Source organism: Ictalurus punctatus, chromosome 6 (assembly GCF_001660625.3).
Source record: "Ictalurus punctatus breed USDA103 chromosome 6, Coco_2.0, whole genome shotgun sequence".
In the NCBI taxonomy this organism is placed as follows: domain Eukaryota; kingdom Metazoa; phylum Chordata; class Actinopteri; order Siluriformes; family Ictaluridae; genus Ictalurus; species Ictalurus punctatus.
The window spans coordinates 28,427,483-28,439,923 of record NC_030421.2 but is presented as its reverse complement, the minus strand read 5'-3'; positions in this window follow the sequence as shown (position 1 = coordinate 28,439,923).

The following is a 12,441-nucleotide window of genomic DNA, read 5'->3' as shown; positions in this document are numbered from 1 at the left end:
TGTTCTTTTTATGGGCATCAGTATTTTCAACAACTGGCCTCTGATATATGGGCAATCTGAACTGTAAATACAGGTAGAGTATTTGTGAGATGTTTGTATACAAATGAGATGTTGATTTAGTGGTATAGGTGTTTGTATGATATATTGTACGTTTGTCATCGATGACATTATTCTAATTAAGCACAAATAAAGATCAGCTGTTTCTGTAGGATTTTCTTGACATCTTCTTGGTTTCATCTGACTGCTGAAGCCATGGTCCACAAAGAGCTTACAAAGCATGTACAGGCTCTCTCTGTAAAAAGGAATTGGATCAGGCAAGGGGTACAAAAACATTTCCAAAACATTACATGTTTTATGGAACACTGTGAAGGCCATCAGCCACAAATGGAGAAATGGGGTACCGCAGTGACATCACCAAGAACAGGAAGTCCTTCCAAATTTACAAAAGGACAAGACAAAAGCTTACCAGGGAGGCTGCCAAGAAACCAACAGCAACATTAAAGGAGTCCAAGCACAACTAATTCGCCCCAAACCATGCGGCAAAATGTGCTATGGTCTGATGAGACCAATTCTAAAAGGTATAATAATTCCATAATTACAAAAGGTATGTTTGGCACAAAAAAAGCACATCACCAAAAGAACACCATCCCACAGTGCAGCATTATGCTTTAGGGCTGCATTTCTTTAGCCAGAACTGGGACTTTTATCAAGGTGAAGGTGCTCATGAATACCTACACATACTAGCCAATTTTAGTGCAAAACATTCAGCTGTCTGCTAGTAAGATAAAGATGAAAAGGAATTTAAAATTTCAACATGACAATGACCCAAAGCATGCATCCAAAACAACAAAGGAATGGCTTAACCAAAAGAAGATCAATGCTTTTTTGAATGATCTCACCAGAGCCCGGACCTGAATCCAGACTACAAATCTGTGGGGTGACCGGAAGCAGGCTGTGCACAGGAGATGCCCTCACAATACATGGGGAGGCTGTGGATCAGGTGGTAGAGCGGGTTGTCCACTAATCGTAGGGTTGGCGGTTCGATTCCCAGCCCACATGACTCCACATGACTCCACATGACTCCACTCCACATCCTTGGGCAAGACACTGAACCCCAAGTTGCTCCTGACGCCAAGCTAGCACCTTGCATGGCAGCTCTGCTACCATTGGTGTGTGTGAGTGTGTGTGAGTGTGTGTGTGTGTGAATGGGTGAATGAGACACAGTGTAAAGCGCTTTGGAACTGCTATGAATAAAAAAGTGTTATATAAGTGCAGACCATTTCCAATTAATTCATTTAATCCTCAAGGTGGAATCAAAAAGGAATTTTTGCATTTAAAACTATATAACCACCTATTGTCTGCTGCTTTATGTGCAAAAATTTTTAACCCAAAAATGGGCTGGCTACAGTAGCCATCTACTTAATTAATGTTTACATATAATAATAAAATTCCCTGGGAATTTGAGTCTCTCATTTGGGCCATAATATTTACAATATTTCAGCTGTTAATCACTGGCATTTATAAGGAATTCCTATAAGAATTTAAACAAGATGTGAAATGCTGTTAGACTTACTTCAAAAGACTGAGTGGTGTAATAAAATCAAAAGGTGCTTCAACAAAGTATTAGTTTAGGGATGTGCAAACTTATGCAACTAGGTTATTGTAAGTTTTTATTTTTACTATTTTTACATAAAATGTTTCGGATTGTTTTTCCACTTAATTTCTACATGTTGTAATTTCACAATGTGTGTAGAACAAGTTCTGACATGATTTATCTTGAATTTTTTTTTTTTTTTAATCACAAAAACCTGCCATTTTAGTGTGTGTAGACGGTTTATGTAATGAGTGTAATGTAATGAGAGCAAAACTGAGCACTATTCTTGTAATGAACAGTACATTTATGCTGTCCACATACAGTATATTTTAGTGTTTAAACCATTAAATCTATTACTAAAAAATGAAAAGAATATAGCACAATAGTAACTTCACATTAGCAATAGCCTAGAGGAGGCCATAAACAAAAAGTCAGTGATCAAGTAAGGAAGGCATTGGTCAGGGAAGCCAAATACAGGGCAATCCTGGAAGAAAACCTGTTCCAGTCTGCAAGAAACTTGTGACTTACAATTCTTACACATCAACAGGATGACAGTCAAAGCTACACTGGAATGGTTAACAAAAAAACAAAACAAAAACAAAAAAAAACAAAGAAACAAAATACCTGAACGTATAAAAGCCCTGTGAACCTGACAATCTGTTGCAATACATGAAGAGTGGTTTCCCTCCAATCTGACAGAGATTGATCAATTTTGCCAAGAAGAATAGACAAAAATATCAGGATACAGATGTGCAAAGCTGATAAAAATATGTCCTAGAAGCTATGCAGCTGTAATTGCAACCAAAGGCAGCACATTTATGCAACAATCAGCTTTCTGCAATTTGTCACACACAAAAAATACCTTCATACAGTATGTTAGACATATTGTGTAAATAAAATTGTAAAAATCCCAGTTAAGTCCATTTCAGTTCCAGGTTGTAATTATACAAATATACAGTATATAGCAATGTAATATGCCCTATGAGTGGTTATTTTGCTTTGTAAATAAGAATGGAAATCATATGTCCATTGCTAAATAAAACAAGCTACTTACATGTCACCCAGCAGTGTGGCACCTGCATAAGGACGATTTGACTCATTTGCATTTTTAGAGACTTTATTATTTTACTATTATATTAATTACATGGCAAAAAAAAAAAAAAAAAAAAAGCCCATCGATAGGACTCACATACAAGGGTTTCCAAAATCCCAAGTCTGCACACATTTCTACTTGCCTAGGTCTTAAAATTATGGATACTAAGCATAATCATAATCTTGTTTAAAATTATTCTATTAAATGCTTAAATAACAGCCTTTTTCATAGATTTTCTTGTCTTGTTGGGTCTTTTAATTGTACAGTGATGATTGTGTCTTTAATTTCCATATTTATAAAACTAGTGTGAATCTATAGTGCAAAGTTAGTGTCACGGCCACAACTAGCCTTTGTGAATTTAGCTATCTGAGTCCCATTACAGATTTCTGCACATTCTGTAGCCTGGGCTCAAGAAGGGTCATTAGGGGTTGTGAGACTGTCAGTGGCCATCAAATGACCATAAAAGCTGTTATTGTATCTGTTTTTGTATTTGTAGTGGGTGTGGATGTTGCTAAGAACATTTTCTTTCAATAATGTTGGAGAACGGTTATTTAAGGACTACAAAGAACACGCACAATGAAAGTAGAAGTTTTATAATAATTTTTTTTTTAATAATTATTTTTGTGGAGAGCCCAGCAGAGATATGCAGCTCTGTGCAGACTGTGTGGTCTGACTAGGCTATATGGAGCGGCAGCTCAATATATGACAGCATGTTTCTTTTGTTTGTATAGAAATATGGTAAAAACATGGCTTTATTTTGGAGCCATTATATTTCTTAGTATTGCAGATATACAGTATACTGCAAATCAGAAATGCACACCACTGGTAACTTGCTTCCCCTGAAAAAAAGACTGATAATAAAAGAGAAAAATGTCTACCTTTGTCTATGTCTGAACATTTTTGTCTAGTTTCAAGAACTGTATGTATTTTTCACTCTCAGAATGACATTACAGTTTCTATTAGTTTTAATTTCTTAACAATTTAAAGTTGTTAATGCATATTTTGCTTTTAAGATACGTTCAACTGATTAATAAACTGTGACACCTGTAATATTCCAGATGATACTACTACAAATACACAGCATAAAGCAATAATAATAATAATAATAACAACAACAACAACAATAATAATAATAATAATAATAATAATAATAATAATAATAATAATAATATGCCCTGTGAGTGGTTATTTTGCTTTGTAAATAAGAATGGAAATCATGTCCATTGCTAAGTAAAACAAGCTACCTACCTGTCAAGCAGCACTGTTGCACCTGGCAAAAAAGAGCTCATTAATAGGACTAATTTATTAATACAAGGGTTCCCCAAAATTCCAAGTCTCTCCATGCTTCTACTTTTCTAGGTTTTAAAATTAGGGATACTATGCGTAATCACAAACTTGTTAAGGATTATGGGATTAAATGCTTAAATAACAGGCTTCTTTATAGAGTTTTTCGTCTTATTGGGTCTTTTAATTGTATAATTTCTCTTATTTAGTTTCCATATTTATAAAACTGGTGTGAATCCATCATGCAAAGTTAGCATAATAACAACAACTAGCCTTTTTGAAGCTATCTGAATCCCATTAGAGATTTCTGCACATACTGTACTGTAGCCTGTACTCAATGAGGGCTTCAAATGAACTTAAAAACTGTTATCATCTGTCTAAATACTTGTTATGTAACACAACGCCATTATCTGTATTTGTTTTTTATGTGAGCCCCACCACTATGCCTTACAAAAACAGAAAAACACTGAAAAAACTGTGTTGCTGGAAAAATCATTTTTCAAATTCTAAGAACAAATAACAATTTGCGGAACATAATTTTATTAAACTCCAGTCACCTTGTGGACAGTTCTGGAAAATTTTCTCTCTCATCTGTCTAACCCAGGGGTGTCCAATCTTATCCGCAAAGGGCTGGTGTGGGTGCAGATTTTCATTCCAACCAAGCAGGAGGCACACCTGATTCCACCTGGTTAATCAGTTGATCTTGGCTTTCAATCGACTCAGGTGTGGCTTCTGCTTGGTTGGAATGAAAACCTGCACCACACTGGCACCGACGCCCCTGGTCTAACCTGATTAAACAAGCTAACTATGTTTCAAAACAATGTCTTACCCAAATCAAGAAACTGTAAGGCTACAATAGCCTTCTAATAGTATTTACTTTAGTTTTTTGATTTGCTACATTCCAAAAAGATCAGAAAAGTTCACTGTACACGACAAAAGAATTTATTATAAAATGCACTTACACTGCTGTGAGTCAAAATGGGATGAATACTTCAAGTGGCATTTCATTTTAATTTCCATATGATTTTCTGAGAATACTTTCAATAATGTTGGAGAACAATCATTTAAGAACTACGAAAAGCCTTTTTATAAACCATCAATTTACTAACCCAGTTGATATTAATTTGCACAGATAGGAGGTATACTGACTTTCTAACTACTTACAGATTTCAGCTGGTTCCTTGCCTTACCTTGCCTCGGAGAACTGCTTTTTCTTAGCGTGTTCAACAATTTTTTCCTGTGTCATTTCACTTTATCACACATAACTTTATTTATGGACTTTAATGTTGTGAATTCTTTATATGTGTGGATTTCTTGAGTTAATATCGATGTCTGGTGAAAATTTCATGTGAATAGCCTCATTGGAAATATATTTACTGAAAAAAATGTTGATGCATTCAATACTTATTTCCCCCACTGTAAGTATGAAAGTAAAAGGTCAAAACACATTGGGCAATTTAGAGCAAAAAGGAAATTCAAAGACATAAACAACACCTGGTATTGTGCTTTTTTAAAATATATGTAAACAGTGTGACCTACCTTAGATTTAAACAATTAATGCTATAGGTACTGTTCTATTCAATGATTCTGTTAAATACATCTATTACCATTACTACTATGACACTGCTGTATAAAATGTGCGGGGTACATTCATAAAGCTGTGTAAGTATTGTCTACATATGGAAATATATGTGTGATGGTTTGAAGGAAGTGGTCATGATGTTCTTATTTAAAGGGACAAGCACGTCTGAGCCCATTAAGCAAAACCTGCTGAGGAGGCAGGGAAGAACCACCCTGTTTGTTTTTGTCTGGGGATATTAACAGGGAATAACAATAACACTGTAACAGTCCTGCATCACATCATATTTGATTACTTTTCTTAACATAAAGACAGGATAGCAAAAATGGATTCCAGTGAATCAAGTTTCTATTTTGAAATGAGTTCTCAAGATTTTGCTTCAGTGAATGTACCTGGATCTGTTTTCAGCATCTTTATGAACATTTTTTTCATCTACTGTCTGGTCTTTCAACAGCATGAGCAAGAGCAACTGAAACAACCTCTTAATGTTTTACAAGGAATATTACTTGGATGCAACATTACAATCAATGTCTGTACTCTTTTAAAGGTCTGTATCAATATTTTCCCACCAAGCTGGGATTTGCTACCTTATGTTGTTACACAGTGTGTGGTTTACATTATGATGACTAGTGTAACCTCATCCTTTTGGCAGAATGTGTTCTATTACTGCCAAATTACTCAAACACCCTCTCGCTTCATCTGGTTGAAGAAGAACATTCGTGCCTTTATTTACTGTGCTTTGCTTATCAACGGAATTGTCTATCTATTTGGATTGAGTTTAAACACTGCAGTCTTTGTAATGTTTCCAAATGATGCGAGTGATAATAATACAAGTACACATCCTGACACTAATTCTTCCTTTATGATGGTCAGTTATGCATGGTTTGTAGTCTTTTGTATGACATTAGGACTTTTGATGTTAAATCTGTGTGGGATGTCAACATCAAGTTGTGCAACTGTTATTTACTTGTGGAAACACCTGAAGAACATGGAGGAGAGCAACACCCTCTCTTCTCCCCGATTCCAGACACAGATACGGATGACCATCAGAAGTATTGCAATACATGCTATACTTCACTTCATTTGCTCAATGGGGGTTATTGTAAATTTACATCTATGGATATTCTCCACAATCCAGTATGACCTAAATCAAAATATCACTTGCACTATTGTCTCTTTTTATGCATTAGGAACCAGCATGATTATAGGTATTGCACAGTCATTGTTTCGACAGAAAATAGCTTATGCTTGGAAAAAAATGTTCCCAATCTTTTAGTTTCTTTTATCTGCAACAATGGCCCATAACCTTATGTCCAATTTTCTGTCTAGTCAGGTGCAATAACTATAGCTTTCACTGCAGTCTGAATGATCTTGCAATTTTTTAGGAATTCTTATTTAATGAGAAATAATGTATTTGTATTGAATGCATAAACTATATCAATTATACACATGGCCAAAAATTTGTGGAAGTCTGACCATCACACCCATATATAGGCCTTCTCCAAACTGTTGCATCAAATTTGGAAGCACACAATAATACCTTTGTACCCTTTGTATTGTAATTTTCCTTCATTGGATCTAAGGTATCAAACACAAACATTCCAGCATGACAATGCTCCTGTGCACAGAACGAGCTCCATGAAGACATGGTTTGCCAAAGTTGCAGTGGAAGATCTCGAGTGGACTGACCTCAACCCCACAGAACACGTTTGGGATGAACTGGAACGCCAGTTGGATCTGGAATGCGATGTTCAAAAACATATCTGGGATTGATGGTCCGATGTCCAGTTTGGCCATATAATGTATATATCATCATTTTAGTAAATATTCCTATAATTACAGTTATATAAAGCAATGTTAGATGAAGTTCAGCTCAGAGAGAATTGTAACTAAATATCCCGTAACCACTTATGATTACTTTGTAGAATGTCATACTTACCCTAGAAAAATCATTTTGAACCACTGCATCCTTTCTATGATTACACAGCACTTTCAGACCCTGAAATGTAACATTTAATAAAATCTGTTAGACTCAGTATTTTTTATTTGCATTTACAATTATTCATTTAACAGATCCAAAGTGACTTACAAATGAGGAAATTCAACCACAAAAATACTGCAAATATAATCTTGTTTCCAAACACTTTTCTTTTGACATTTATTCCTTGTGTCTATTTACATATACACAATACACAGAGAAAATGAAAAAAATAAAATGAATCATTGGGTAGATTTGAAAAAAATAAGTGTTTATTTCTTTTATTTGAAAATGACCAATTGTTCATAGTTTTTTTTACTTTGGCTAATTCTATGTAGTAAAATAAAATGTGTTATGCATGAGACGCTGTTGCCTGTGGTCATGCAGTAGTGGGTTAATTTATTGCTTTTGCCAAAACAAAATTTTCTTCCATTCACAAACACTCACAGTATTGCAAATATAACTCATAACTCTTAAACAAACACAAAGTTCTTCACAAAGACAAGACCCTTATTTAAATGTCATATATAGTGGTGCTTGAAAGTTTGTGAATCTTATAGAATTTTCTGTATTTCTGCATAAATATCTCCGAAAACATCATCAGATTTTCACAAAAGTCCTAAAAGTAGACAACGCGAACCCAATTAAATAAGATGCATTATTACACTTGGTCATTTATTTATTGAAGAAAATGATCCAATATTACATATCTGTGAGTGGCAAAAGTATATGAACCTTTGCTTACAGTATCTGGTGTGACCCCTTTGTGCAGCAATAACATTTCTGGCAACTGTTGATCAGTCCTGCATATCAGCTTGGAGGAATTTCATTACAGAACAACTTCAACCCTAACCCTGGGTTTCCTCGCATGAACTGCTTTCTTCGGGTCCTTCCGGAGCATTTCTATTAGATTAAGGTCAGGACTTTGACTTGGCCATTCCAAAACATAAACTTTATTCTTCTTTAACCATGCTTTGGTAGAACATTATGTGTGCTTAAGGTTATTGTCTTGCTGCATGACCCACTTACTCTTGATCAGATTTATAATTCAGAATTCATTGTTCCATCAATGATGGGAAGTCGTCCTGGCCCAGATGCAGCAAAACGCACCCAAACCATGGCACTACCACCACCATGTTTCACAGATGGGATAAGGTTCTCATGCTGGAATGCAATGTTTTCCTTTCCCCAAACATAATGCTTCTCATTTAAACCAATAAGTTTAATTTTGGCCTCATCTATCGACAATTAATTTATCCAATAGCCTTCTGGCTTGTCCACATGATCTTTGCAGAAATGTTCTTTTTGTAGAGCAGTGGTTTTCTTTTTGCAACCCTGCCATGCACACCATCGTTGTTCAATATTCTCCTGATGTATATCTCCTGATGTGAGATAGGCCGTTAGTTGCTTAGAAGTTACCCTGGGTTCCTTTGTGGCCTCCCAGACTGTTACAAATCTTGCTCTTGAAATGATCTTTGCTGGTCGAAAACTCATGGGGAGGGTAACAATGTTCATCTCCGACACTGATCCAACATCTTTTTGCTCATTAAAGTCATGTTGAATCAATGTTGTTCACGCCATTTAAAATAAATATAAAATCGCCCTAATTGGTTTGCTTACCTTGAAATGATGTTGATTTCATTTGGGTGAATGACATTAAGCATTCAACATATTTTCTACTTGCTTTTAAAATCCCAAATAAAGAAATAAATCAGTATGTAAACATTTAGGCTATTAAATGCACATCACTTTCAGTTACTTTACAAATATCATGTGCAGTCAATACAATGGTAATAGATAAGAAAGCAAATTTCGAACATATTAACTTAACTTAATCTTTTAAAAGATATTAGTATCCTTCAAATAATAATTGTAATTTGTTTTTGATTATTTCCAACCCGAATTCCAAAAAAGTTGGGATGCTGTGTGTAATGTAAATAAAAACAGAATGCAATGATGTAAAAGTTTCTGAAATTTACAAATCATTGCATTCTGTTTTTATTTACATTTATTTACAATTTATGCAGCGTTCCAACCTTTTTGGAATTGGGGTTGTAAATTTATAAAGTGTATGGTCTATTAACATTATATATATCAAGCAAACACCATTTACTATTATTTTACAGCTTTTCCTTAACATGTTATTAAAATAAAGTTCATTCACATTTAAATAAACGTTGTATTATAATGGCTTTAAATTGATTATTTTAATGATTGAACATACAAACGTGAAATCTAAAAATACATCTGCACGGCCCATGCTGCCATCTTGTGGTGTTATATGATATTACTATTACATTATGTAGGTTTGCATACAGTAGCAAAACATCATATAGCAATTTTGGAGGACTATAGAAGAATTTCAGATTTGTCTCTGGTATCCCACGAGAGATATTCAACCCGAAAATGAGTTTTTTTTTTTTTAATTGCACTTTCTCGCCCCCATAATAATAATAATAATAATAATAATAATAATAATAATAATAATAATAATAATAATAAAAAAAATAAAGTAGAATAAGAATAAAAATAATAATAAGAGGAAGAAGTAGAAGAAGAAGGGAGGTCTCAAAGCTGAAATGCTCTGCTTGCACATTATACCAGGTACCCCCTAAAAAATTAAGACTGAGACTCAAACCTTTCCCATTATAAATTGACTCTAAAAGTGGAACTGAGCAGCAATCTCATTACATTTGGACTTAAGTTCTAAGTATAAAGAACAAGCATGTGCAAAATGTTTATACATGTACCTAGAGGTATTATAATGTTCAGTGATCTTGTTTCTCGTTCTCGTTTCTTGCCTTATTATGTCACGTATTAAATGTTATGAAGGTGAGGACAGATGCAAGTGCAGATAAGAGCTTTTAATAAAGAGAGGCAGGCAGACAAATCCAAATCACAAGACAACAGCGTAGTCAAGAAACAGGCAAAAGGTCAGGTGATCTGTAAACAGGAATGAACTTGGCAAGGCAAGAATCGTCAACGAGGCACAAGAAGCAAGATCACTGAACATAAACCAAAACGAGGAACCGGATACAAACACTTAGTAAGGTGAGAACACTCAATATGTCGTCATGGTGTTGAAAAAGTCTCTTATATAGTGTGGAGTAAGTGAGTTTGACATAGTCACTGGTTTGCTGTGATATGACACAATGAATGGGTGATCTTGGCATGATGACATACTAAGGAGTCAATAAGCAAACAGGAAATGGAGTGGTGTTGCACTGGCACTGTAAATAGATAATGAACCCTGCATACACCATAGCATCACTGATACTCAGATAGTAGCTGAGAAGCCCCTAGGACAGAGGTTGGGAACCTTTTCAGCAGGCAGAGCCTGATTTTTTTTCTTTAAAGAGCCAGATTAAAGTTAACATATTTTTGAGATTGTATATGTCTTTTTATTATTATAGTTATTATCTTTACTATTATTGCATAATTATATGTATAAAACAATTGGTAACTGCGAGGGAAGTACTAATTTTGTGGAGGCGTTAAACTGCTTTTCATCAGAGAGCGTGCACAGGTCAGGATGTATCTGACCTTGTGTGTATGTATGTGTGTGTCATATGGCAACTCTCCCAAGCGCTTGAAACAGCATATGGCTGTGGAAGTGTTCATATTTTATATTTTCTAATCTACATCATCAAACGATTTTCTAACAATAATAAAGGCCATTTCACATTTTGCATGTTTTTGACCTAACAGCCTGCACTTCACCAAATAGACCTGTTGGTGGCACTTGGACTCCATTTAACCAACTATGATGGCTTCATCAAATGGCAAATCAATACAAGATGCAATATTTAAGTAGGAGTAAATTGAACACTAATTGCCATTAATGCGACTTCCAAATAAAAAAAAAAAATCTTTTAGCTTTTTCACCTTTGTTAAAAAAAACAAAAAAAAAAAACGAAAACAGACTGGCTATGTAGTTTTCAACTAATTTATGTATTAGACCTGGAAATTTCCACGCTGCTCCACATTGTCCAATGAAATTTGAGCTTGTTGTGCCACATCACGATTGGTTGGTGTGTACATGACAAACGGGCATCGATTATGAATTATGTAATATTTTAAAATATGTAGTTTTAATTGAATTGACACACTAGCTTTCGTGATTCGAGATTTTTATTTATTTATTTATTCCCTGCTGTTGAGCCATAGGCAATCACTGAAAGAGCTATATTTGGCTCGCAAACCTTAGGTTCCCAATCCCTGCCCTAGAACAATCCCAACAATGTCAAATCAAACAGGTCAAAATAATAAAAGGTGTGAAACAACGTGCAGGTCAAACTGTTCTTTCACAGGAGGAAGAAGAAGACAGGAGCAAATGCAGGTATTGCAACTTTAATGAGGTATAACAGTCTGCGGTGCATTCTGGGAAATGGAGTTGCTGGTTTGCTGTGATATGACATAAATTCATAAGGTGCAATGTCTTAATCAGAGGAGTAGGAGAGAGGCACAATCAGAGGAGAGGGACACATTTTAGTAAAAATAAATAAATAAATAAAATTTTAAAGCACTGAAATGTAATTATTATGCAACTAGGTCATGAACATTTGGGAAAATACATACAGTAAACATACAAAAACTACATACAACATGTATGTCAATGACATTTTGGACAATATAGTTTTGCCCCTGTTTATTACCTCCTTCTGAGAGGCCCCTTAGATTTCTGTATGTTCTTTACAGAGCAAGGGACAGGGAGGCCGAAACAACCTCTTAATGTTTTGCTGAGAACATTTCTTGGCTGCAATATCACTCTTCAGCTCTGCATGTGTGGCATTGTAGATTTTTTTCCCACCAGGTTTTATGAGGTTTTATTATAACACGAATGGCCTTGTTTACTATGAAGATCAGTATAACCTCATCCCTTTGGATGAATCTGTTCTACTACTGTCAGATTT